This window comes from Lynx rufus, unplaced genomic scaffold (assembly GCF_022079265.1).
Source record: "Lynx rufus isolate CCGP_SWC_20201006 ecotype Redwood Valley unplaced genomic scaffold, mLynRuf1.p SCAF_13, whole genome shotgun sequence".
NCBI lineage: Eukaryota > Metazoa > Chordata > Mammalia > Carnivora > Felidae > Lynx > Lynx rufus.
The window spans coordinates 52,406,797-52,431,723 of record NW_025814827.1 but is presented as its reverse complement, the minus strand read 5'-3'; the positions used below and the strand labels follow the sequence as shown (position 1 = coordinate 52,431,723).

Here is a 24,927-nt window from a genome sequence, read left to right as displayed (position 1 = left end):
TCAGCACAGAGCCTGACGCTGGGTTTGAACCCACAAACTGTGAGATCATGACCTGAGCCAAAGTCGGACGCTCAGCCAACTGGCCAGTGCTTCTTTCGTTATGAGTATCAGAACTACCTCACTGACTCACCTGCCAGTATCATATTCACATTTTGGAATATCCTTGAAAATTCAGTGCAAAAGACCAAGGTTAATAATAGTTCTTAAATGAACTTGCAAAATTTGGAATAATTCTACAGAGAAAGTTGCAACAGATTATGGGATAATTCTTAGACTAAGTTTTGTGTTATTTTTTGCCCTCCCAGTTCATCTCATTTCCTGAACCCTATCAGACAGGTGGTTATCTCACAACAATTCCAAACATTAAGAGCTAGAAAGAGCCAGGCCCAGTCTGGCAAAGCCTGGGCTACTGTGTTCATTCAGGGTGCAGAACAGGATGTTATCTAGACCCAGCTGGGGACATGGCAGCTGTGCCAGTGGGGGGGAAGGGCTGTGGTCATTCACTCCCTTTTCCAGGAAGATAGGCTCACTACTGTAGGTGGGATTGCAACATACTCTGTTTAGTCATTTGGTATTAAGGGCTGCTTTTCTTCTCACAAATTACTGCCAGTAAATTATGGCCAGCAACTAGTAAATTAAGTTATCACCCATTCTTTTAGTCTCTTTTAGCAAAGTTAGCAAAGTTTAAAACAATCTTCAGGGCATCTGGGTGGCTCTGCCGGTTAGGCGTCCAACTTCGGCTCAGGTCATGATCTCACAGTTTGTGGGTTCAAACCCTGCATCGGGCTCTGTGCTGACAGCTCAGGGCCTGGAGCCTGCTTTGGATTCTGTGTCTCTCTCTCTGCCCCTTCCCGGCTCACGCTCTGTCTCTCTATCTCAAAAATAAAGAAACATTAAAAAAATTTAAAACAATCTTCACAAAAGGTAGAAATTACAGTCCTAGACTCTGGATTCCAGCTACCAGGTAGAAGAAAATAAAATATTGTCACAAAGGTACTCATGGCCAAACCTTTGCCTCTAAATGTCTTGGTTGCATTAAGTGGTAAAATGAGATGTAAAATGATCACATTGAGATGATACACTAACAGATCAAATTGGTTTCTACCTTAACAAGCACAGCATTCCTTCCCACTGACTTCAAGAGCAAGGATGGCAAACAAGGGTGTGTTGAATTGACAGTTATTAGGATGCAAGTCTTGAAAATAGTAGCTGAAGGCATCTAAAGGCTCGAATACATCATCTTTTTTTTCCCCTGCATGCTCATAAACAATTACACAATTTATAACTGTAGGATTACACAGTGGTAATAGTGGCCAAGCAAAACTGTAAACTCTATTACAAAATACACAATGCCGAAATATACAATGTGGAGACTCAGAGACAAGTACATGTTTGAGAACAGATGAATGCTTTAAGCAACTATCCTGGTTACTCATCATCAGGGAGGAGGGAAGTGAAATAATTATGAAACTCAGGTAGGGCAGTAAGGAAAGAATATGCTTAGACAAGTGCTGGGAGTGGCCAGGGAGCAGGTATGAACTTCCTGTGTTTATAAAACTCTGCATTCAGCAACACACAAAGCTGGGGAAGATGTTTGATTGCCAGAAGTTAGGGGATTCCATGCCCAAGAGCCTGTGTGAATCAAGGACGAACGAAGAAGGGAAATTTCATTGGGGAAAGCATTATGCAAAGGGTGCTAGGATGCCTAAAGGCCAAGATGAGGGAGGCTGGTAGAGTCGTAGTAGAATATGAGCAGATCAATGTCCCAAGACCCCATATGATGGAAACTTAATGCCTACAGAAAAGACAGACTGGAAAGATTGAAATACATACTGAATTGGGCATCACTGTCATATTTCTGATGGTGTAGTCTGGGAGTTAGAACTGGAAGAGTCTTTACAAACTATCCTATCCAAAGATGACAAATAGATTTCAACTTGGGTGCCAACTGTGACTAACTGTATTAGCTGCTTTGAGCACCATGTTGGGAAGGATTCTGGAACTGTTCAGGTTCAAAGATGCCTTGAATGATTAGTAATGTCAGTTGTGGGTTAGGAAGCAGGGTGTGGCAACATATGTACCTCACATCTGTCTTCCCCAATGTGCACTCCCTTCATTTTGCAGATGGGAAAACTGATAATCTGAGATGTAGAGTGAAGTCCTGAATTCAGGTATCCTGACTTAGAACATAATGCTCTCTTTATCACATTGCCTCTATGCCTTGCTCAGTGTATTAGTGTCATTAGTGTTCATTTAAACTAAATAAGCATCAACTTTAGGTAGCTCTGGGAACAATCAAGTCAATTTCTCTAATGCTGCTGCACAATTTGGGAAATACCAAACTATGACAATGCATGAAAATGGTACAGTATGAAGTTTCTAGAAATGAAAGTGGTATTTGATGATGGCTAATATCCTTTCTAGCTCCAGATTATTCTAGCACACACACACACACACACACACACACACACACACGTAATATTAGACAAAAACAATCTTGCCCCCATAAAAGTGATTGAAATAAAATCCTTCAAGTTAAGAAGCAAATTTCCACCAGGAAAACATAAAGTCCTCATACAGCATAATAGTAAAAATGTATGCATTGGGGCTTCACAGTTAGTTTTGTGATCCTGGGCAAGTTACTAATCTTTTAGTACTCAGTCCCTGGTACAATTGGAATAACAATAGTACTTTCCGGGTTGTGAGGATTAGAGGAGTTAGTGTGTGTGTGTGTGTGTGTGTGTGTGTGTGTGTGTGTGTGTATACATATATATGTTTTTTTTTCTTAAACATTAACATTTTATTTTATTTTTACATTTTTTTTAGTTTGTTTTGAGAGAGAGAGGGAGGGGGAGAGTGAATGGAGGAGGGGCAGAGGAAGAGAGAGAATCCCAAGCAGGCTCCGTGCCCAGCATGGAGCCCACTATCCTGGGATCATGACCTGAACCAAAATCAAGAGTTGGACACTTAACCCACTGAGCCACCCAGGCGCCCCAGTATATGTGATGTTCTTAAAACAGTGTTTGCCAGTTAGGTGCTATATAGGTGTTAGCAAATGTTATTATGATAATATATCACCTTTTTTCTTCAGTGAAGCCTTTCCTGCTTATCCCAATCCCCTCTTTCTTTTTTTTTTTCAAGTATATTCATTTATTTTGAGAGAGAGAGTGTGTGTGCATGCGCTAGCAAGCACAGGGGAGGGGGGGGAGAGAGGGAGAGAGAGAGAGAGGGAGAGAGAGAGAGAGAGAGAGAGAGAGAATCCCAAGCAAGCTCCCCACTCTTGGTGGGGAGCGTGACACAGGGCTCAAACCCACAAACATGTGAGATCACGACTGAGCCGAAATCAAGAGTCAGATGTTTAACCGACTGAGCCACCCAGGTGTCCCCCAGTCCCCTCTTTCTAACCATAAAGAGCTGGCTATTTTCTCCTTGAACTCATTACTGTATCTTATAAAACTTTTCATCCTGTATAATCATTATTTCATTACATGCTGAGCTGCCCTACAAGACCAGTGATTTCACTTTTTCATTGTGACAGTAAGAGATGTATTTTACATTGTGACCCAGCATACAGGTACATATATATCTGATTCAAATATATAAGAAGTTTACCAAACAACACCTACCCGTACTATATGTATTGTACTCTAGTGATTTCTATGACATTTTATAAAAAATGTAGTTGTGAGGTATTTGGGTTACACAAGATATATGGATTTTTCAAAACTTACCAAATGTACATTAAAGATTCATGAACTGGGGTGCCTGGGTGGCGCAGTCGGTTAAGCGTCCGACTTCAGCCAGGTCACAATCCCGCGGTCCGTGAGTTCGAGCCCCGCGTCAGGCTCTGGGCTGATGGCTCAGAGCCTGGAGCCTGTTTCCGATTCTGTGTCTCCCTCTCTCTCTGCCCCTCCCCCGTTCATGCTCTGTCTCTCTCTGTCCCAAAAAATAAATAAACGTTGAAAAAAAAATTAAAAAAAAAAAAAAGATTCATGAATTTAGTGGTGCCTAGGTTGCTCAGTTGGTTAAGCCCCTGACTTCAGCTCAGGTCATGATCTCACAGTTCATGGGTTCGAGCCCTGCCTGGGGCTCTGTGCTGATATCTCAGAGCCTGGAGCCTGCTTTGGATTCTGTGTCTCCCTCTCTCTGCCCCTCCCTCTCTTGTGCTCTGTCTCTCACTCTCTCAAAAATTAAAAAAACAGGGGCGCCTGGGTGGCGCAGTCGGTTAAGCGTCTGACTTCAGCCAGGTCACGATCTCGCGGTCCGTGAGTTTGAGCCCCGCGTCGGGCTCTGGGCTGATGGCTCAGAGCCTGGAGCCTGTTTCCGATTCTGTGTTTCCCTCTCTCTCTGCCCCTCCCCTGTTCATGCTCTGTCTCTCTCTGTCTCAAAATAAATAAACGTTGAAAAAAAAATTAAAAAAAAAAAAATTAAAAAAACATTTTAAAAAATTCATGTATTTTATATAAATTTTACATAAAAATAAACTAATACTTTAGTTAATGATATTCATGTATTTGGGAGAAGTATATTGATATCTATAGTTTACTTTGAAATGCACCAAAAAACTAAGATAAATTAATGGATGGATAGAGAAATAATAGATGGTTAGATACACGATAAAGTAATATAGTAAAATGTTAATGGTAGAATCTTGGTGGTGAACATACACAAATTCACTGTGCAATTCTTTCAACTTTTTAGTATATTTGAAAACTGTTGCAATGAAATGTTGAGGAAAAATGCTAGTTGTGGGACACTGTTTTTTTTTAATTCATATATTTAGAGCAGTTTTAGATTTATAGAAAAAATTGCAAAGACAGTACAGAGTTCCCATATACCCATACCCCATTTCCCTTATTATTAACATCTTATGTTACAACTAATGAATAGCAATACAGTACATGATTATTAACTGATTATTAATAACTGATTAACTGATTATTATACTTTATTCACATTTCCTTATTTTTTACCAAATGCCCTTTTTCTGCTCCAGGACCCTGTCTAGGATACCACATTATATTTAATCTTCATGTCTCCTTAGAGTTCTCTTGGTGCTGACAGTTTTTCAGGTTTTTGATGACCTTGACAGTTTTTTATTTTTTTTTATTTTTTAATTTTTATTTATTTTTGAGAGAGAGAGAGAGAATGAGCAGGGGAGGGGCAGAGCGAAGGAGACACAGAATCTGAAGCAGGCTCCAGGCTCTGAACTGTCAGCACAGAGCCCATTGCGGGGCTTGATTTCATGAACCCTGAGATCATGACCTGAGCCGAAGTTGGACTCAACTAACTGAACCACCCGGGCGCCCCGATGACCTTGAGAGTTTTAAAAAATACTGGTCAGGTATTTTATAGAATGTCCTTCTATTGGGTTTGTTTGATGTTTTACTCATGATTAGACTGGTTATGGGTTTTGGGGAGGAAGACCATAGAGGTAAAGTGATATTTTCATCACAACACGTGAAAGGCACATACTATCAACATAATCTATCACTGTTGATATTGACCTTGGTCACCTGGCTGAGATAGTTTTTGTCAGGTTTCTCTACTGTAAGTTTATTCCCCCCTTTGTATACTGTACTTTTTCGAAGGAAATCATTATATGTAGCCTAAATTTAAGGGGTGGAAAGTTATGTTCCATCTCTTTGAGGGAGAAGTACCTATGTAAATTATTTGGAATTCTACTGCACAGGAGTTCTGTCTATTGTACCTATTTATTTATTTATTTATTTATTAAATCACTTGTTTGTATCAATAGAAACTCATGGATATTTTATTTTATACTTTGGGTTATAATTCAGTATGACCCACTGATTTTTAATTTCAGAAGCCACTAGAGACCTGTGGCCCAAAAGTTTGAAAAAACACTATACTAGAACATGAACTTGTGGGTAGGGTCCATATCTTATTTCAGATTTTGCACAGTGCCTAGTATATAGAGAATATCCAATAAATGTTTACTGAATGAATGAAATAATAATCATCTAAGTATTCAAACAAAGCAGACATATAAATTACCCTGGTACCCTAATTCCTGCCCCAAAGCCTGTCAGTTTTCTCAAAGAAAACCAATGTTTTTACCTTTAGTGTATATCTTTCTGGAGTTTCTATACATTTACATGTAAATATGCATGCAAGTATGGCAACTGTATTTTTTAAACCTAAGTGTAAACAAAGTACATCAAGAGGTTAGCCAAGTGTTTATTCTCTTCTGGTAGCTTTAAATGAACCAGGTCCACTCACAAAGCCCTGGCTGGATCCTACAAAAAGGCACTAAAGAGATATGTTTTGGAATTCATCAGGAGCACCTCCTGTTGAATCATTCTAGCTCAGGCTTTCCTGGGTCTTTGTCCTCTTGGATCCGGTGCCATGGCTCCCATTCTTTCTCTGGCCTTAGTTCTTAATGACCTGGCGTGGAGTTCTGCAATCTTCCAGGACTTGACCTTTGGTATTTGCCCTCTGGCTGTAACCCCTGAAGCCTTTGGCACCCAGCCCTTGCTCTGTCAACTGGGAGTAAAAGGCAGCTTACAGAGAGGTGGTGGAAGATTAAATGGGGTAAATAATGTAATTCTTGTAAAACATTTAACACACTGACTTCTTTCATTTCCTCTCATTGTGTATTAAACTGGAAAGACATGCTAAGATTATAAGGAAACAGGTGTCTGTATACATTGTTAGTGGCCCCTTAAATTGTTACAAATTTTCTACAATGTAACCTGATACAATTTAACCAAAAAAAAAAAAATCATGAAAATTATTCTACCTTTTAACTCAAGCATTTCAGTCTTGAGAATCTATCCTAAGGTATAATTTAAAATCCATACGCATGAAAAAATAGCAACATTATTTATAATAGTGAAAAATGAAACAAGCTCAGATATTACAGAGAACCAAGTGTTAAATGGACACCAACTTGATGTATTTTAACCATTAAAATAAATACGCAGACTTTGCAAAAAAATGGGAAAATGTAGATAAAATAATGTTAAGTCACAAATCAGAACACCAAATTCTATACCCACATGGATTACTATTATGTAAAAGCAAGATCTGAATAAAGACTATAGAGACTGGATAGATGGGGTGCCTGGGTGGCTCAGTTGGTTAAGCATCCAACTCTTGATTTCACCTCAGGTCATGATCTCACGGTTTGTGAGTTTGGGTTCTGCACTGATAATGTGGAGCTTGCTTGGTATTCTTCTCTCTCTTTCTGCCCCTCCCCTGCTCATGCTCTCTCTCCTTCAAAAGAGAAAAAAGAAAAAAAAGATTATAGAGACTAGACAGAAATCATATAAAAATAAGAAATGAAACAAAAAAAAGAAAAAGATTAAACAGATGAACCTTGGAAACATTCTGCTAACTGAAAGAAGCCAATCACAAGGAAAATATATTGCATGATTCCATTTATGTGAAATGTCCAGAATGGGAAAATCTCTAGAGATAGTAAGTAGATGAAGGGTTGCCAGGGATGGGAGTTTGGGATGGGAGGTGTGATGGTTGCACAAGTGTGAATATATAAAAGCCATTGAATTGCACACTTTATTTATTTGAGAGAGAGAAAGAGAGAGGGCATGAGTGTGTGGGAGGGGTAGAGAGAGAGAGGGAGAAAGAGAGAATCCCACACAGGCTCTGCACAGTCAGCGGGGAGCCCAACATAGGGCTCGAACCAAGGAACTGGGAGATCATGACCTGAGCCGAAGTCGAGAGTCGGATGCTCAATTGCCTGGGCCACCCAGGTGCCCCTTAATTGTATACTTTAAATGGGTGACTTGTATAGTATGTGAATTATATCTCAATAAATCCTGTTAAAAATGAGACAGACCAGACAATCTGGAAGACAAAGCTGGAACAATCTGGATAACAAATAACAGTATTGGATTATTACCCAAAGTATAAAATAAGTACACATGAGTACATACTGATAAATACACGATTGAATAAATAAATAAACAGGACAGAAGAATCCCACATACAGGTTTCCCCCAGCTATCCGAAAGTAGAATGTTCCTGGGAAACCTTTACTAAGCCGAAACGGTGGTAAAGCAAAGAAGCAATTACCATTAATGTATATGGGAAAAATTTTGAGCATTCCCAGACACAAAAAAGTAACCTCTTTTAGGTTTTTCTGATGCCTAAGGGATGTAAAAAATAAATCGAGAGAAAGCACGGATCCTCAGAGACACAGTCCGAAGCTCTGGTGGCTTGATGCTGGCATGCGGAATGTAGCTGCCAAGGAAGGAACTTGGTGGGGCCACTCTTGCTGCTTGATGTGTGCTGCCTCTGTGACTGCTCACTGCAACACGGATGCTTGACACTATTTTGTCATAAACATGAAATGCTCTCTGGATTTCTTTCAGTTAATGACAACAGGTACTAATGTACATCGTTCCTAAAAGCAAAATCTTACTAATAGAAGGAGATACCTGTATGTATGTTGATACTCTCTCCTCCAGGAAGTCCTCCAGGGAGCTTAATTTCTCCCACCCATTGGAAGGTGACCTGGACTTAGTGACTCACTTCCAAAGGACAGCATATGGAAGTGGAAAATGGGAACCTCACAGTAGAGAAACCTGGCACACACCACCTCAACCAAGTGATGAAGGCTAACATCATCAGTGGCATCATGTCCCCCTGATATGAGGTGATGAGAAAAGTTTTCATCTCTGTGGTGTTCTTCCCCAAACCCATAACCCCATTCTAATCATGTGAAAATACATTAGACAAAACCAAATTAAAGGACATTCTAAAAAATATCTGACCTGTATTTCCCAAAACTGTCAAGATCAGGAAAAACAAGGGAAATGTGAGAAACCGTTACAGATCACAGCAGATTAAGGAGATAATGGTGACCACACGAAATGTGGTATCTTGGAAGAGAACAAGGACATTAATAAAAAATTGGTGAGGGGCACCTGACTGACTCATTCAGAAAAGGATGCAACTCTTCATCTTGGGGTTGTAAATTTGAGCCCCACGTTGGGCGTAGAGATTACAAATAAATAAATAAACAAACTTAGAAAATTAATAATAATGCTACCCATGTTGGTTTTTTAGATGTGATAAATATACCAAAGATGAAATGACAACATTAGAGGAAATGGGTCTGGTATTCAGAAATTCTCTATCTTTGCAACTCTTTCATAAATCTAAAATGATTCCAAATAAAAAGCTTACTCTTTAAAAAGGAGAGGGGTGGGGTGCCTGGGTGGCTTACTCAGGTAAGCATCTGACTTGAGCTCAGTTCATGATCTCATGGTTTGTGGGCCTGAGCCCTACATCAGGCTCTATGTTGACAGCTGGGGAGCCTGGTGCCTGCTTCAGATTCTGTGTCTCCCTCTCTCTCTGCCCCTTCCCCACTTGCACTCTCTCTCTCTCTCCTCTCAAAAATAAATAAACATTAAAAAAAATAAGAGGGGTGTCTGAGTGGCTCAGTCAGTTAAGCTGCCAAGTCTTGATTTCAACTCAGTTAATGATCCCAGGGTTGTGGGATTGAGCCCTCCATTGGCTCTACACTAAGCATGGAGCCTGCTTGAGATTCTCTCTCTCTCTCTCTCTCTCTCTCTCTCTCTCTTTCTTTCCCTTTGCCCCTCGTTTCCATGTGCTCTCTCTCTAAAATAAAATTTCAAAAAAAATTGGGGGAGGGGGCGCCTGGGTGCCTCAGTCGGTTGAGCATCCGACTTCAACTCAGGTCATGATTTCACGGTTGTTGAGTTCGGGCCCCGTGTCAGGCTCTATGCTGACAGCTCGGAGCCTGGAGCCTGCTTCAGATTCTGTCTCCCCCCACCTCTGCCCCTCCTCCACTCGTGCTCTGTCTCTCTCTCTCTCTCAAAAATAAAATAAACATTAAGATTTTTTTTAAATAAAAAAATTTCTTTTTTAAGGAGAGAGGGGTGCCTGGTTGGGTCAGTCAGAAGAGAATGCGACTCTTGATCTTGGGGTCATGTATTAGAGTGAAGAGGGTTTGTTTGTTGGTGTGTCTATGTGTATAAGTCTATGTCATATTGGCTATATTAGTTATATTTGCTTATTGCTTAAATATCTAAATTTTTATCAGTATATTAAGGATATTTAGGTATGAAGTTTATTTTTATTAACATTCTCAATAATTGCACTTCAGGCTTTCCTATTTTCTTTTATCTAAGAGGCATACTAATTTTAATAGATGGTGTGTGTGTGTGTGTGTGTGTGTGTGTGTCAAGGTATATGTTCTATAAATGGCTTAGTCTGCTCTTTGGTCAAACTCTGTTCTGATCTGGATAACCTCTGACTCCCAGTAATTCTTCGGCCACACATCATCATTTGGGAGCTTTCCTTCTTTTCCCCTAGTTCAGGGTTCAGAAAAGCTTTTCCTGCAAAGGGCCAGGTAGTATTTTAGGCTCTGAGGGCCATATGGTCTCTCTCTCAACTAGTTACTCTGCTACTGCAGAATGAAAGCAGCCCACATGATATAAATAATATGTAAAGCCATGGGTGTAGCGTGTTCCAAGAAAACTTTATTTATAAAAGTCAGCAACTGGATGTGGTCTGCCGGCTATAGTCTGCTCTGCTATAGACCAATGCTTATCAAATTTAATGAGCACACAAATCCCTTGGGGGAGCTTGTTAAAATATAGAATCTGATTTAGTAGGTCTGGAGCAGGAACCATACATGGAGTGGCAAAGCATAGAAGACTCATTAAAGTGCACACTTACAAGGTCATGAAGTTCACCTTTCTCAACATCAAGTCAGACTAAATAACAAGAACTGAGTGCTTACCAGGTACAAGACAGCAAGGAACAGAGTAAACAGAAACACAGGTGTGATGATAATTTCTTTAATTCGGTCATAGCTCTTAAACCATAGAATGCTGGATTGACGGGGCAAGCTTTTATTTTTTTTAAATTAAGTTTATTTCGAGAGAGGGACAGTGTGAGCAGGGGAGGGTTAGAGAGAGAGAGAGAGAGAGAGAGAGAGAGAGAGAGAGAGAGAGGGAGGGAGAGAAAATCCCAAAAAGGCTCCGTGTTGCCAGCACAGAGCAAGATGTGGGGCCTGAACTCACGAAACCACGAGATCATGACCTGAGCTGAAACTACGAGTCAGACACTTAACTGACTGAGCCACCCATGCACCCTGAGGGGGCAAGCTGTCTTGACATGTCACCCCACATGTCCTCAGTTTCATCAGGTGCTCTGGCTAGCTGGTCTCATCCCTCATGGCTTCAGCTGGTCTCTCTCAAAGCTGTACATATTTTGGAATATAATGACATTTCCAGGAAGCAGACAACCATTCTTTTGTCAAGAATTCACTAGTAGCTGACTAGGGCACCTGGATGGTATTCAACTCTTGATTTTGGCTCAGGTCATGATATTACAGTTCATGAGATGGAGCTCTGTGTTTGGCTCTGTGCTGACAGTGCAGAGCCTGCTTGGGATTCTCTCTCTCTCTCTCTCTCTCTCTCTCTGTCTCTCTCTCCCCCCCCTCCTCCTCCTCCCCCACTTCCTCTCTCTCTCAAAATAAATAAACATTAAAAAAAAAAAGAATTTACTAGTAGTTGACTAGAATATTTCATTTAACCTCAAGAAATTACAACAATGCATTTAGTCCTTCACATTTCACCATGACACAAAATCAACTCAAAATAGGTCAGACCTAAATATAAGAAGTAAAACTATAAAACTTTTTTTAAGTTGTTTAAATTTTTTTTTTATGTTTATTTATTTTTGAAAGAGAGAGAGACAGGGCGTGAACAGGGGACGGGCAGGGAGAAAGGGAGACACAGAATCCGAAGCAGGCTCCAGGCTCTGAACTATCAGCACAGAGTCTGATGTGGGGCTTGAATGCACGGACTGCGAGATCATGACCTGAGCCGAAGTCAGATGCTCAACAAACTGAGCCATCCAGGCGCCCCATAACTATAAACTTTTAGAAGAAACAGATTTGAGACCAAAAGAACAATCTGTAAATAGAAAAAAATTTATAAACTTTTTTTAAGTTTATTTTGAGACAGAGGGAGAGAGGGAGAGAGAATCAATGTGGGGCTCAATCTTATGAAGGAAGAGATCATGATCTGAGCCAAAATCAGATCATGAATCAGTCGGTTAAGTGTCCAACTTAACCGACTGAGCCACCCAGCCCCTAATAAGCTGGATTTTATTATACTAGAAAATTTGTACTTCAAAAGACACCATTAAGAAAATGCAAAGTCACAGACTGGGTGAAATTATTTGCAAATCATATATCTAATAAAGGACTTGTATTTACATGAAAGACTCCTTACTAGCAAGACAAGCAACACAACTGAAAAAATGGACAATTTGAAAGTACATGTGAACAAAGAGGACATGCGAATTGCTAATAAGTACATGAAAGAATGTTCAACATCATTAACCCTTAGGAAAATTCAAATTAAAACCACAACAAGATACCATTTCACACCTAACTTGAGTGGCTATAATAAAAAAGAGAGAAAATAACGAGTGCTGGCCAGGATGTAGAGGCACTGGTACCCCAAAGCAGTGCTGATGGGAAAGTAAATGTTACTGCCACTTTGGAAAACAATTTGGCAGTTTTAAAAAACTCCAACACAAATCTACCATATCATCTAGCCATTCTACTTTTAAGTATAAGCCAAAGAGAAATGAAACTACACCCGCAGAAAACTTGCACGTGAATGTTCACAGAAGCATTATTCGTAATAGCCAAAAAGTGGAAACAACCCAAATGTCCACCAGCTAATGAATGGATAAACAAAATATGGTATATCTACATACAATGGAAAATGACCCAGCAATAAAAGGCAACAGAATACTTCTTTGACATGCTACTAAATGGATGGACCTTGAAAACATTAAGTGAAAGAAGCCAGAGACAAAATACTATCTACTAAACGATTCCATTAATCTGAAATGTCCAGCAAAGGCAAATTTATACAGATAGAAAGCACAGTAGTAGTCAATTAGAGCAAGAAGAGGTTTAGGGGAAAATGGGGATGGGGTTTCTTTTACGGATGATGAAAATCTTCTAATATTGTATTTATTTGTGTGAAAATATTTGCACAACTTTGTAAACTTACTAAAAATCATTGTGCATGTACATTACATAAAGTTCAGAGCTACTATGCAGCAATAACCAGAGAAGGAAGTAATTATACTAAAAATGCATTTTGCTTAAATCTGGATGGTAGGATTAGGGGCAATTTTTATTCTCTATCATTACTTTGCCTTATTTCCCAAGTTTTAAGAGATCTGTTGCTTTCTGTCACACACAAAAAGTTTGTTTAGGAACGCTGAGTTGCGTTACATAATTTTTGAAATTATCCAACTGGAAAATAAATGTTAACTCAAACTAATTAAGCTATTGTTTCATTTATTGTGACATTTCTAAATGTGTTATTTCTTTAAAACATGTACTGTTTTTCAAAGTGGACATGTTGACAGCATCTAATCAGTATGGACTAAACATCGGCAACATGGAAATACAAACTACTAGATTCTACTTGCCACATCATATCGATTCCCACAGGCCTCAAAGTTAGCTGTTTTGGAATGTCTCCATCCTTAAATGAGAGGAAATACTGGTCAGTAGCAGATGTTCACCTAATTTGGATCACCTCCCTCAGAGTCTGTAATATGTTGTATATTCTTTCTTTATACACTAAAACAGTTAGTTTCTTTGCTTCATATTTAACTGGAATTCTTCAATGATTCAGTTTTCCCATCTGTCATCTAAGAATAATAACAGCTGCCTCACAGAGTTACTGTGAGGATGAAATGACATGAAGGAAATGTACAGCACTTAGAGCCCCCCTTTTTGAAAACTTCCTCATTCTCCTCCCTAGTGTAGGTTAGATATTCTTCCCAATAGATTCTTGCTGCTGCAGTTCTAAGACTACTGAAATTTGACTTCAGGAAACCTGTCACCCACTCTTCCTTTCTCTCCATCCATTCCTCTCCTCCAATCTCTCTCTTTTTTATGATCCAGAATACATTTTCCATAGCTTCACTGGAGACTCTTCCTTTGTGTTTAATCCCTGGGTCACTCAAGAAATACCTCAACCACATTTGAGTAATTTGGCATTTAACACATTTACACGTGTGCTGCTTTTAAAACTTCGTTTTAGGGGCGCCTGGGTGGTTCAGTTGGTTAAGTGTCCGACTCTTGATTTTGGCTCAGGTCAAGATCTCACAGTTCTTGGGAATAGATGCCTGCATGGACTATTCATTCTGTCTGTCTGTCTGTCTCTCTCTCTCTCTACCTCTATCTCCACCGATGCCCCACCCCCTCCCCTGTACCCCAATTGTGCTCTTTCTCTCTCTTAAAATAAATAAACACTAAAAAAAAATAAAACTTGCTTTTAAAATAGTTAAAACGCTTTAAAATGTTAAATTTTGGGGCACCTGTCTGGCTCAGTCAGTATAATATGCAACTCTTGACCTTGGGGTTGTAAAGTTCGAGCCCTCACGTTGGATATACAGATTACTTAAAAATAAAGTCTTAGGGGCACCTGGTGGCTCAGTCGATTAAGCGTCTGACTGTTGATTTCGACTCAGGTCATGATCTCACAGTTTGTGAGATGGAGCCCTGCGTCGGCTGTCATGCTGAAAGCACGGAGCCTGCCTTGGATTTTGTCTGTCTCTCTCTGCCCCTACCCCATTCGCTCTTGCTCTCTCTCTTTCACAATACATAAATATATATTTTTAATGTTTGTTTATATTTGAGAAAGAGACAGAGCACAAGCAGGGAAGGGGCAGAGAGAGAGGGAGACAGCATCTGAAGCAGGCTCCAGGCTCTGAGCTGTCAGCACAGAGCCCGATGGGGGGCTCAAACTCATGAGCTGGGAGATCATGATCTGAGCCGAAGTCGGATGCTTCACTGACTGAGCCACCCAGGCGCCCCAATAAATAAATATCTTTAAGATATAAATAACAAATAAATAAAATCGTAAAAAATAAATAAATAAAATGTGAAATTTTAGTCAAATTCAGGATTTGTGGAAATCCCAAAGCTCCTATTTCTGTAGAAAAGTACTTTGGGAATAAACCTCAATACTCTGGTCTGTCATTTTTCTAGGAATATATCTGAAAAATTTCTAAAGCTTCATTAGACCCTAAAATCTTGTTCTAAAGGCATTTTGGTAAATTGATCAAAAAGTCTCACCAAGTACACTTATCACAGTGAGCACTAGCGCTAAGTCATATACAGAATTGTAGAATCACTATAGTGTACACCTGAAACTAATGTAACATTGTCAACTATACTTCAATAATGAAAATTTTTTTTAGAAATCTCATCAAATTCGGTCCAAGATACAAGTTTAAGTAAGTGTGGTTATTTGTAACTTTAAAACATACATAAATAAATCAATCAGAGATAAGCTAGCAGTTTTACTGAAAAGGGTGGATATTGTATTTTTGAAGATGTTCAAGTATCAGATTTCCTATCCTAAATAAGAGGGTGAACTGTAAGGTCTTTACAGCAACATGATTCAGGCAGGGGGAGAAAAGTCATATTTCAAAAACTGAGGATGAGGATTTATGTACTATAAATAGACCATTACATTGTCTGTTTGAAAGTACTTGTTTTATTTTTACTCATTAGTCATGTGTGTGTGTGTGTGTGTGTGTGTGTGTGTGTGTGTGTGTAGTGGGGGATGGAGGGATTGAGAATAGACTCCCCATCAGTCATCTGCCAGAGAGGTATTGACTACCAGGTCTGGTGGTGGTGGGAGGTACTGTACAGTTTAAAGATACAAATTGATAATGGCTGCAGTTCACATGAGCCTGTTGTTGTTGTTGTTGTTGTTGTTGTTGTTGTTGTTGTTATCTTACCTTCCACTCTTCTTTGGATAGAAAAGCTGCTTTGGGGCAAATAATGAGACTCATAATAATGGCTCAAATAATGGGACTCAACCTTCCCATTACTACATGCAATAGAGATAACAGTATTTATCTTTTGAAATCTAAGTTTTTTCTTCTAAAATTATCTTTCTTCTATTTAGTTTTATGTGGAGGGTAATTTATTTTGAAATTTAAAATAACATTAAAATAGGGAATACATTTTATTTTGACAAAACATGGGCATGGGTTGAAAAGAGTGAAGAAATACCATTGTGTGGGTAATCTTATTCTAAATTGTTAGGGGGGTGCCTAGGTGGCTCAGTCGGTTAAATGCCAAGCGCTGACTTGGGCTCAGGGCATGATCCCCTGGTATGTGAATTCCAGCCCCATATCAGGTCCTGTGCCTTCATCGCCCAGCCCTCTTTGGATCCTTGGTCTCCATCTCTCTCCATCCCTCCTCAACTTGTGTGTGTGCGCACACTCTCTCAAAAATAAATAAATGTTAAAAAAATAAGAAGAAGAGGGGCGCATGGGTGGCGCAGTCGGTTAAGCGTCCGACTTCAGCCAGGTCACGATCTCACGGTCCGTGAGTTCGAGCCCCGCGTCAGGCTCTGGGCTGATGGCTCAGAGCCTGGAGCCTGTTTCCGATTCTGTGTCTCCCTCTCTCTCTGCCCCTCCCCCGTTCATGCTGTGTCTCTCTCTGTCCCAAAAATAAATAAACGTTGAAAAAAAAAAATTAAAAAAAAAAATAAGAAGAAGATAAATTGTTTTGGTTAAAATTAGCCACACAAATTAAATACTTGTGCTTAATGACTAAAAATCTTTATCGGATTTTTGGACTAACAAAGACATCCAGTATCTTAGTTTTAGAGGAGAGTTAGTGCAGAGCAGAGATCTAGAGGTCTCATGGCTGGGATCCTCCCAGGACTTGCTATTCTGATATTATAATGTGTTGTAAGGAGAAACTCGAGAAGATAACTGAGTTTACTACATATTACTTCCCATTCCTATAAAATGGTTATCAAGTTTCCCCCTCAAACTGGAAATATTTCAAACCAGATATTCTGGATTCTGATAAATTTAACTTCTTTCTTTTCTTTTCTTTCTCTCATGTAAGTAATCTCTACACCCAACATGGGGCTCAAACTCACAACCTTGACATCAAGAGTTGCATGCTCTACTGAGCCAGGTGCCCCTAACTTCTGTACTTCTTTCATTTAAAAATTTTTTTAATGTTTATTTTTTGAGAGAGAGAGAGAGAGCGAGCAATCGGGGATGGGCAGAGAGAGAGAGAGGGAGACCCAGAATTCAAAGTAGGCTCCAGGCTCCGAGCTGTCAGCACAGAGCCTGAAGCGGGGCTCTAACTCACGAACTGTGAGATCATGACCTGAACTGAATGAAGTAAGCCACTCAACCAAATGAGCCACCCAGGTGCCCCATAACTTCTGTATTTCTTAAGTTAGATAGGTCTTGTTAATTCTTGCTGGGCATCTGACTGCCAATGAAAACTGTGAAAGCTATACAAAGACAGACTTTTCTTATACATTTGTCCTTCTGAAGCGTAGTCATCTAACAGCATCGCATTAGGATTTGAATGACAGGCCTATGAAGTGCTCTTAAAGGGCAAGTGCAATGTTACAGATTTAAAAAATTTTTTTTTTCAACGTTTATTTATTTTTGGGACAGAGAGAGACAGAGCATGAACGGGGGAGGGGCAGAGAGAGAGGGAGACACAGAATCGGAAACAGGCTCCAGGCTCCGAGCCATCAGCCCAGAGCCCGACGCGGGGCTCGAACTCACAGACCGCGAGATCGTGACCTGGCTGAAGTCGGACGCCTAACCGACTGCGCCACCCAGGCGCCCCATCAATGTTACAGATTTTAAATTCAAATCAAACTAAAGCAATTTGGAATTAAAATTTGATTTGCTGATGTTCCTATCGTTTTGTGTCAAATAAAGAAAAAACAAAACATCACTGGGATACAAAGGAATCTCACTTTACACAAAATGTATCTCTGAGAAGTTGACTACACATTGAATTTAAATACTATACTGGAATTATGGAAAATGCTTATATAAAACAATCACTCCATAATTTATCTCCAAATAATGTGTTTCAACACTGTAAATTTTTTTTAATCTAATGTTCACATTACTTAAGGAAAAATTACTCTGTGAATTTTTTCTTTTTAAAATTTTTTTTAACGTTTATTTATTTTTGAGACAGAGAGAGACAGAGCATGAACGGGGGAGGGGCAGAGAGAGAGGGAGACACAGAATCAGAAGCAGGCTCCAGGCTCTGAGCCATCAGCCCAGAGCCCGACGCGGGGCTCGAACTCACAGACCGTGAGATCGTGACCTGAGCCGAAGTCGGACGCCCAACCGACTGAGCCACCCAGGTGCCCCTCTGTGAATTTTTTCTAAAAAATATACAAGAAAATCGTACTATGAAACTGTAGGTATGTGTTAAAGCTCTTACTTCAAGAGCTTCTTAATTACATAAAGTATGTCCTGAGTTAAAATCAAGCATATCAGAATCTCTATCAATAATTTCAGGGCCTGAAGATATCATGTGGAAAATTATGGCTCCAATAACAAATTCTTTCTGCGGATCATCACTCTGAACAGAAGAAGCAATGAAACACAAAAATTACTGCATTAAGCTTCAGTTTGGGGATCAGTTTACTTACCCAACAGGATCTATCTTTTTCATTAGTGACACAGCCACCACAAATGAGTAATTAATGCTCCCAATATTTGATGGTGGTTGTGAGAGACCTTCTCAGCTGTATCCTGAAAGGCAGTATTCACTCTTTGGAATATGATGTGTGAACATGACCCAACAAACTAACTCATGAGGGGAGATAATAATAGTAGAAAACACTTAACACAGTACTTACTAAACAGCCAGGTGCTGTTTTGAATATTTTACCTACATTCAGTTAATCCTCATAGTAGCTCTATGAGTTATAGACTGTTTTTATTTCTACTTTATAGATGTGCAAACTTAGTCACTTGCCAAAGGTCACCCAGTAAAACAGTGGAGAAAGGACTCAAGGCTGGTTAGTCTGACTCCAGAGTCTGTGCTCCTATCCACTGCTCTTTACCTCCAGGTTTACCTCAAGACACCAGTAATGCAGTGATGGCAGTAATATGACCAGGGATGCACAATTTCACTCTTCATTCACTAGTGTAAATCTCACTCGAGCCGGTTGTACTCTCTGTACAAAACCTTTAACTGGCTAACGTGCATATTTTGGCAGTTTGATTCTGATCCTGGAGCAAAACACAAAAGGTGCAATTCTAACAGATTATTTGCTTTTAGTTGAGCTCAACATGGAGCCTAAAATGATTCAGGCAGATAATGTGCAAATTTAGGACAGTAAAACTCATATTACTACATTTACAACAGCGTGCTTAACATTTGTAATTAGACCTAAACTTCCAAAATTCCTACGTCTGATTTGCCCTCTTAGTGAGTTCAGCTAATCTCCCTTTCTACTTCCAATAAATAAAACATACCCAGCAAATGCTGTCCAAGGCAAGTTTGCAGACACGTATCTGAATTTAGTATCATTCTCGTTCAGATCAAATATCAGAGTGAATGCAGGGCTTTTCAGGTGGCCTGCTTGGCTGCCCTTTGCCCAGGAGCACCTTTTGCTTTTCTGAATTGCACAATAAGGGATAGCAACATGTTATAGTTCCCACTGAAAATGTACATAGGATATTAAAGTTGTCAGACAAGAGCTGGCCCAACTGTTGCCCCAAGGATATTCATACTTGAATTTATACTCGCTTAAATATCTCCAAATCCTTGAAGAGCAAAAATGTCTCGAATACTTTAGTAGTGGTCCAATGAAACTATTTCAGTAGCAGGCTGTATTAACTTTAGGTTAAGTAGCAGGCAATTTAAACTTTAAAATGCCAAGAGTGTAGACAGGCAAGGGAGTGGTGATAGCAGCAGAGTAGTTTTGGGAGCTCCCAGGATGCCCTCAGAAAAAAATGGTGACAGCAGCAAAGATGGGGGAAAAAACCCACAAGTCTGTAGGCAACATCTTTACCAAAAATCGGGTGAAAAACAACCCCTGGAACTCTAGAACTCTAATGGGTAGAGTCAAACTACACTTAGCAACAAAAACTGGGTGACCCCAACTGTGCTGGCTAGAGTGGAGGTTTGAAACTGTGGTCTTGTAAGGGTCAAAAGAGAAAAAGAATCCAGAAATTGCCAAGTCTTCATCCAAAGGAAGGGACCCCGCTCCCCCATTTGAAGTGAGAGGCTTCCCCCTGCCCCCCCCCCAAAAAAAAAAGAAATGAGAGACCCAGAAGTGAATCTAAGAACCACTGTGAGAACTGGGAGGAGTCCTGGCAGGGTCTCTTTTGCCAATGAGTACAAGGAAAGGTCCCATCCAGGACACTAAAGGGCAGGCAACACCTAGCACAAGCTCTTTTGTAGGACAGATCCCACGCTGAGGAGGAACTACTGAGGGTGGAACATAATATATCTGTTAAAAGAAAATTAGCTAGCTAGCTAGCTAGGGCTGACAAAGCTAGATCAAGCTGATCAAGATTAGTGCATTACAAAAATTAAGACAACTAGACATTACGTGATGCCTGGTGTGATGCAATAGAAAGTACACTGCATCCCCAGTGGAGAAGTGTTTTGCCAAAAAAATAAATAAAACCTGAATCAAACGTAGCCTCTAGATCTAGATCTAGTTTACAGAACATATGGAGGAGAAAGGAATATGCTAAATAATACCATAAAAATGCAATCAGCCAAAAGTGGAAAATTCTATAGAAGAAATAACCTGGTCTCTTCAACAAAATGGCATGACAATATTGGGGTGAGGGGAAGGCAAAATCAACAAAGAGCTAAAGATATATCAACTAAATGAAATATGTGGATTTTGTTAGGATCCTGATTTGAAGTCACCAAGTCTTTTTTTTTTTTTTTTTAGAGAGGAGAGAGCAAGCATGAGCAGGGGAGAGGGGTAAAAAGAGAGAGAATCTTAAGCAAGCCCCACAAATCTTAAGCTGGATGCCAGGTTCGATCCCACAACCCTGGGATCATGACCTAAGCCAACATCAAGAGTCGGTCACTCAACTGACTGAGCTGCCCAGGCAATCCGTGAAGTCATGAACTCTTTAAAAAAATTTTTTTTGACCCAATTGGCAGAAATTGAATATGAACTAAGGATTAGACTACATAAAGAAATTACCATTAACTTTGTAGGTATGACATTGATATTGTGGTATATTAAAAAAAATCTATTAAAGATACTTAGAGAAGTATATACCAATAAAATAATATGATGTCTCGGATTTATTTTAAAATATTAATGGGCTTGCCATGGGAGCATGGGGGAGGCCATGAATTCTGTTTCAATGCATCTTTGATCTTGTCAAGTACTATCACGAGCAAAGCTTACCTTCCCAAGTTGAAAAATTTAGGGCCAAGAAGCTGTAATTGAAATTAAAAAGGGGCACATGTGTCCAAGGAATATTGAGGAATTTGACAGCTTTATGAAACTTGTGATAAATGAATGCATCGAGATGGCAGTTAGTGGGCAACAGAACAATACTGGAAAGGTGGTAATATGAGGAAATAGTATCATCATGTTAGAAGCCTTAGAATGAGTTTAAACAAAGGCTTATTCACTACAGAAATCAATTGCTTTCACACGTCTCCTCTCCAATGAGCCAGTTTTACTATGATATGGAAATGGCTGCATACATTTTTTGGGGGGCTGCATACATTTTTATATTAAACTGTTTTATTAAATAAATTTTTGTAAGAGTAAAAAAAAAATTCCTCAGAAAAAAGGTGGACTAGATGAACTAAGAACAGCAAAACCTTGATAATTGTTGAAAGTGTAGTCATAAGACCTTTTTTCTATTTTTACATGATTGAATTTTTTTTTTTTTTTTTTAAGATTTTGTTTTTAAGTAATCTCTATACCCAATGTGGAACTCGAACTTACAACCCGGAGATCGAGTTGCATGTTCTCCTGACTGAGTTAGATAGGCACTCCATGATTGAAATTTTTCAAAATAGGTGCGCCTGGGTGGCTCAGTCGGTTAAGTGTCCGACTATAGCTCGGGTCATGATCTCACAGTTTGTGGGTTGGAGCCCCGCGTCAGGCTCTGTGCTGACAGCTCAGAGCCTGGAGCCTGCTTCGGATTCTGTGTCTCCCTCTCTCTCACTCTGTGCCTTGCCTGTTCACACTCTGTCTCTCTCTCTCTCAAAAATAAACATAAAAAAATTAAAAAAACTTTTTTTCAAACTAAAAAGTTAAATAGAAAAAGTCTATGCACCACATGATTTAGAATATCTAATTACTATATTAAAACCTATAAAGCAAAAGGAGCAAAGGAGAATAGGATTTATTTAAAAATGCTCTGAAGAATTCTTCAATCTTTTTTTGTGGGGTAATCATCATGTGCTTTAGGTGAGTCTATTAATAGAAAGACAAAACCATCATTTAAAAATATTTTGTTATAGGGGTGCCTGGGTGGCTCAGTCGGTTAAGCATCTGACTCTAGATTTCGGCTCAGGTCATGATCCCACAGTTTGTGAATGCAAGCCCCACACCTGACTCCACACTGACAGTGCGGAGCCTGCTTGGGATTCTCCCTCTCTCCCTCTCTCTGCCCCTCCCCCCGTGCTCTGTCTTTCTCTCTTAAAGTAAATAAATAAACTTAAAAAAATGTTATAAAAAAACAAGTTTTTGTGATTTTTTGCCAAATTCAAAACATTCTCCAAAGAGAATATTCTCTAGCATAGATTTCTCAGGCAAAGTGTCTGTATCTGGTATTATTCTTTTGACTATCCTCCACTGTTGCTCTAACAGGAGACAAACCACACTTCCAAGATTGTTAAATTACTACCTAGGAAAGTTTTGGCAATTTCCCATTCAGTCACATTTTCCAGTCATTTGTTTCTTATGGTTGTAGACCTGGTTGTTCACTTTTAGTCAATGTCCAGGAGGGACTTTGCTCCAGGCAATTTTTTTTCTTCAATTTTGACATCTCTGTGAGTTAGCTATTATATAATATTATCACAGCCTACTGCTTTCTGACTCATGTTACCCAGAAGACAACTCAGGAATGAACTTGGACTAGAATTTTATATAGCCCGCTGAGTTTCCTAAAGGTTTTGGTACCTATTTTTCTATAATCTTTGAAGGTCTTTTTCCTTTTCTTCCCCACACAACATATTGTTTGAATAGTTCCAGTGCCCTGTATGTATTTCTACAATTTTCTTAGCCACAGGCAACTCTTGTAGTGATCTTATTTTGCAGGTGCAACCACTGCACAGGGCAAAGCTATCTCCTCTTTTTCCTTTCCATCTACGTTACAGTTTGCTCCTTTTTTTTTTTTTAACATTTATTTATTTTTGAGAGAGAGAGAGATAGAGCATGAGCAGGGTAGGGGCAAAGAGAGACAGAGACACAGAATCTGAAGCAGGCTCCAGGCTCTGAGCTGTAAGCACAGAGCCTGATGCAGGGCTTGAACCCATGAACTTCGAGATCATGACCTGAGCTGAAGCCGGATGCTTAACTGACTGAGCCACCCAGGCACCCCTGCTCCTTTGGTTTTTGAACACATGCCAGGTCTTCTAAAAGATCTTCCTCTGGGCTCTAATACTCATTTGTTCTCTATATTTATACATGTAAACACTACATAATTTCCTCAAGTGACTGAAATCACCCCAAAACCACCTAAAAATGATTTTAAGAGTGCAAATGATTTGAGAACCAGAGACAGTGATATCGAGCCATTGATAGGACAGTAGGAGGCAGGATAGTGAAGGGAGATTTTATTTGTTTCTGAATAAAAACATACACTCACTGATAGAAGAGTGGGCCCACTTCCTATTCTACTAAGGGCCTGAGGAGGTGACCCAGAACTCTATACCTCAGCTTTCTTGTGTTACTGGAGATAATAATACTTGTTGCCACCTTTCCACATGATGCAAAAAGATGACTGGATTAGTGTTTGTGAACCGGTTTGAGCTCCCTGTTAGAAGGATGTCAGGTTCATAGTCAGCAAGGTATAAAACTGGATGTTCAGGTGAGTAATTACAGGGAACCATATGGTTCTGTAAGGCAGGGCCAAAACTCTTTGTACATCAGGTATTACAATAATTGGAAAGAAGGCATCTGAGTGTTAATTACTCCTGACTTATTTTAAAAACCTGGAATTCCTTAACATACCTCTGCTGACACAATATATGTACATCAAATATGACAAATCCCTTTTTGGTCAGACAGTGTCTGACCAAATCACAGAGGTGTCTAATCACAGAGGTGTCTAAGATTAGCTAACAGGAAAGGAAAAAAAATCTAAAATTCTAAATTTATAAATTTATATTTAATATAAATAGGCATTCTCAGCAGTATACTGAAACTAAGAATCAAATCAGTGGGAGGGGAGGAGGAATGAACAGGACAGATGAAAGGACAGAACAAATAGGAAGTTTCAAAGGTGAAACTGAAGACAGGAAATGACTCAGCCACAATTCCAGGAGGGAGTTCTAGTTAGGTGAGTTGTAGATGATACTATGGCCTGGGAAACTCATTATGTACAGAGGACAAGATTCTAGGAGCTGATTGCAGAGCGTCCTCAGGAGTCATGGACACAAAGTCTAATGAAAATAATATAAAAAATATTCTCCTCTTGGGGCGCCTGGGTGGCTCAGTCTGTTGAGTGTCTGACTTTGGCTCAGGTCATGATCTCACAGTTCATGGGCATCGGGCTCTGTGCTGTCAGCATGGAGCCTGGGGCCTGCTTCAGATTCTGTGTCTCCCTCTCTGCCCCTCCTCTGCTTATGCTCTGTCTCTCTCTCAAAAATAAAGAAACATTAAAAAAAATTTTTTTTTAATTCTCTCAGAGGAGAAAATCTTGGTGTCTTTTACTTTTGATACTCAGGGTAAAAAGTCAATTATAAAAACAAGAACAAGGGGCACCTGGCTGGCTCCATAGGTGGAGCTTGAGACATTTGATCTCAGGGTTGTGAGTTAGAGCCCCACATTGGGTGTAGAGATCACTTAAAAATAATTTAAAAATCTAAACAAAAACAAAATAAGAACTCAGGGCAGTTTTAGTCAT

General features: G+C 39.6%; 1 protein-coding gene and 1 pseudogene across 2 annotated transcripts in view; one reads left to right on the top strand and one right to left on the bottom strand.

The window, feature by feature from the left end:
- Positions 1 to 24,927, bottom strand: part of AP4S1 (adaptor related protein complex 4 subunit sigma 1) — a 50,900-nt gene that overhangs the window by 22,220 nt on the left and 3,753 nt on the right. The window lies entirely within an intron of this gene.
- On the top strand, positions 6,370 to 21,453 carry LOC124508306 (small nuclear ribonucleoprotein G-like; annotated as a pseudogene).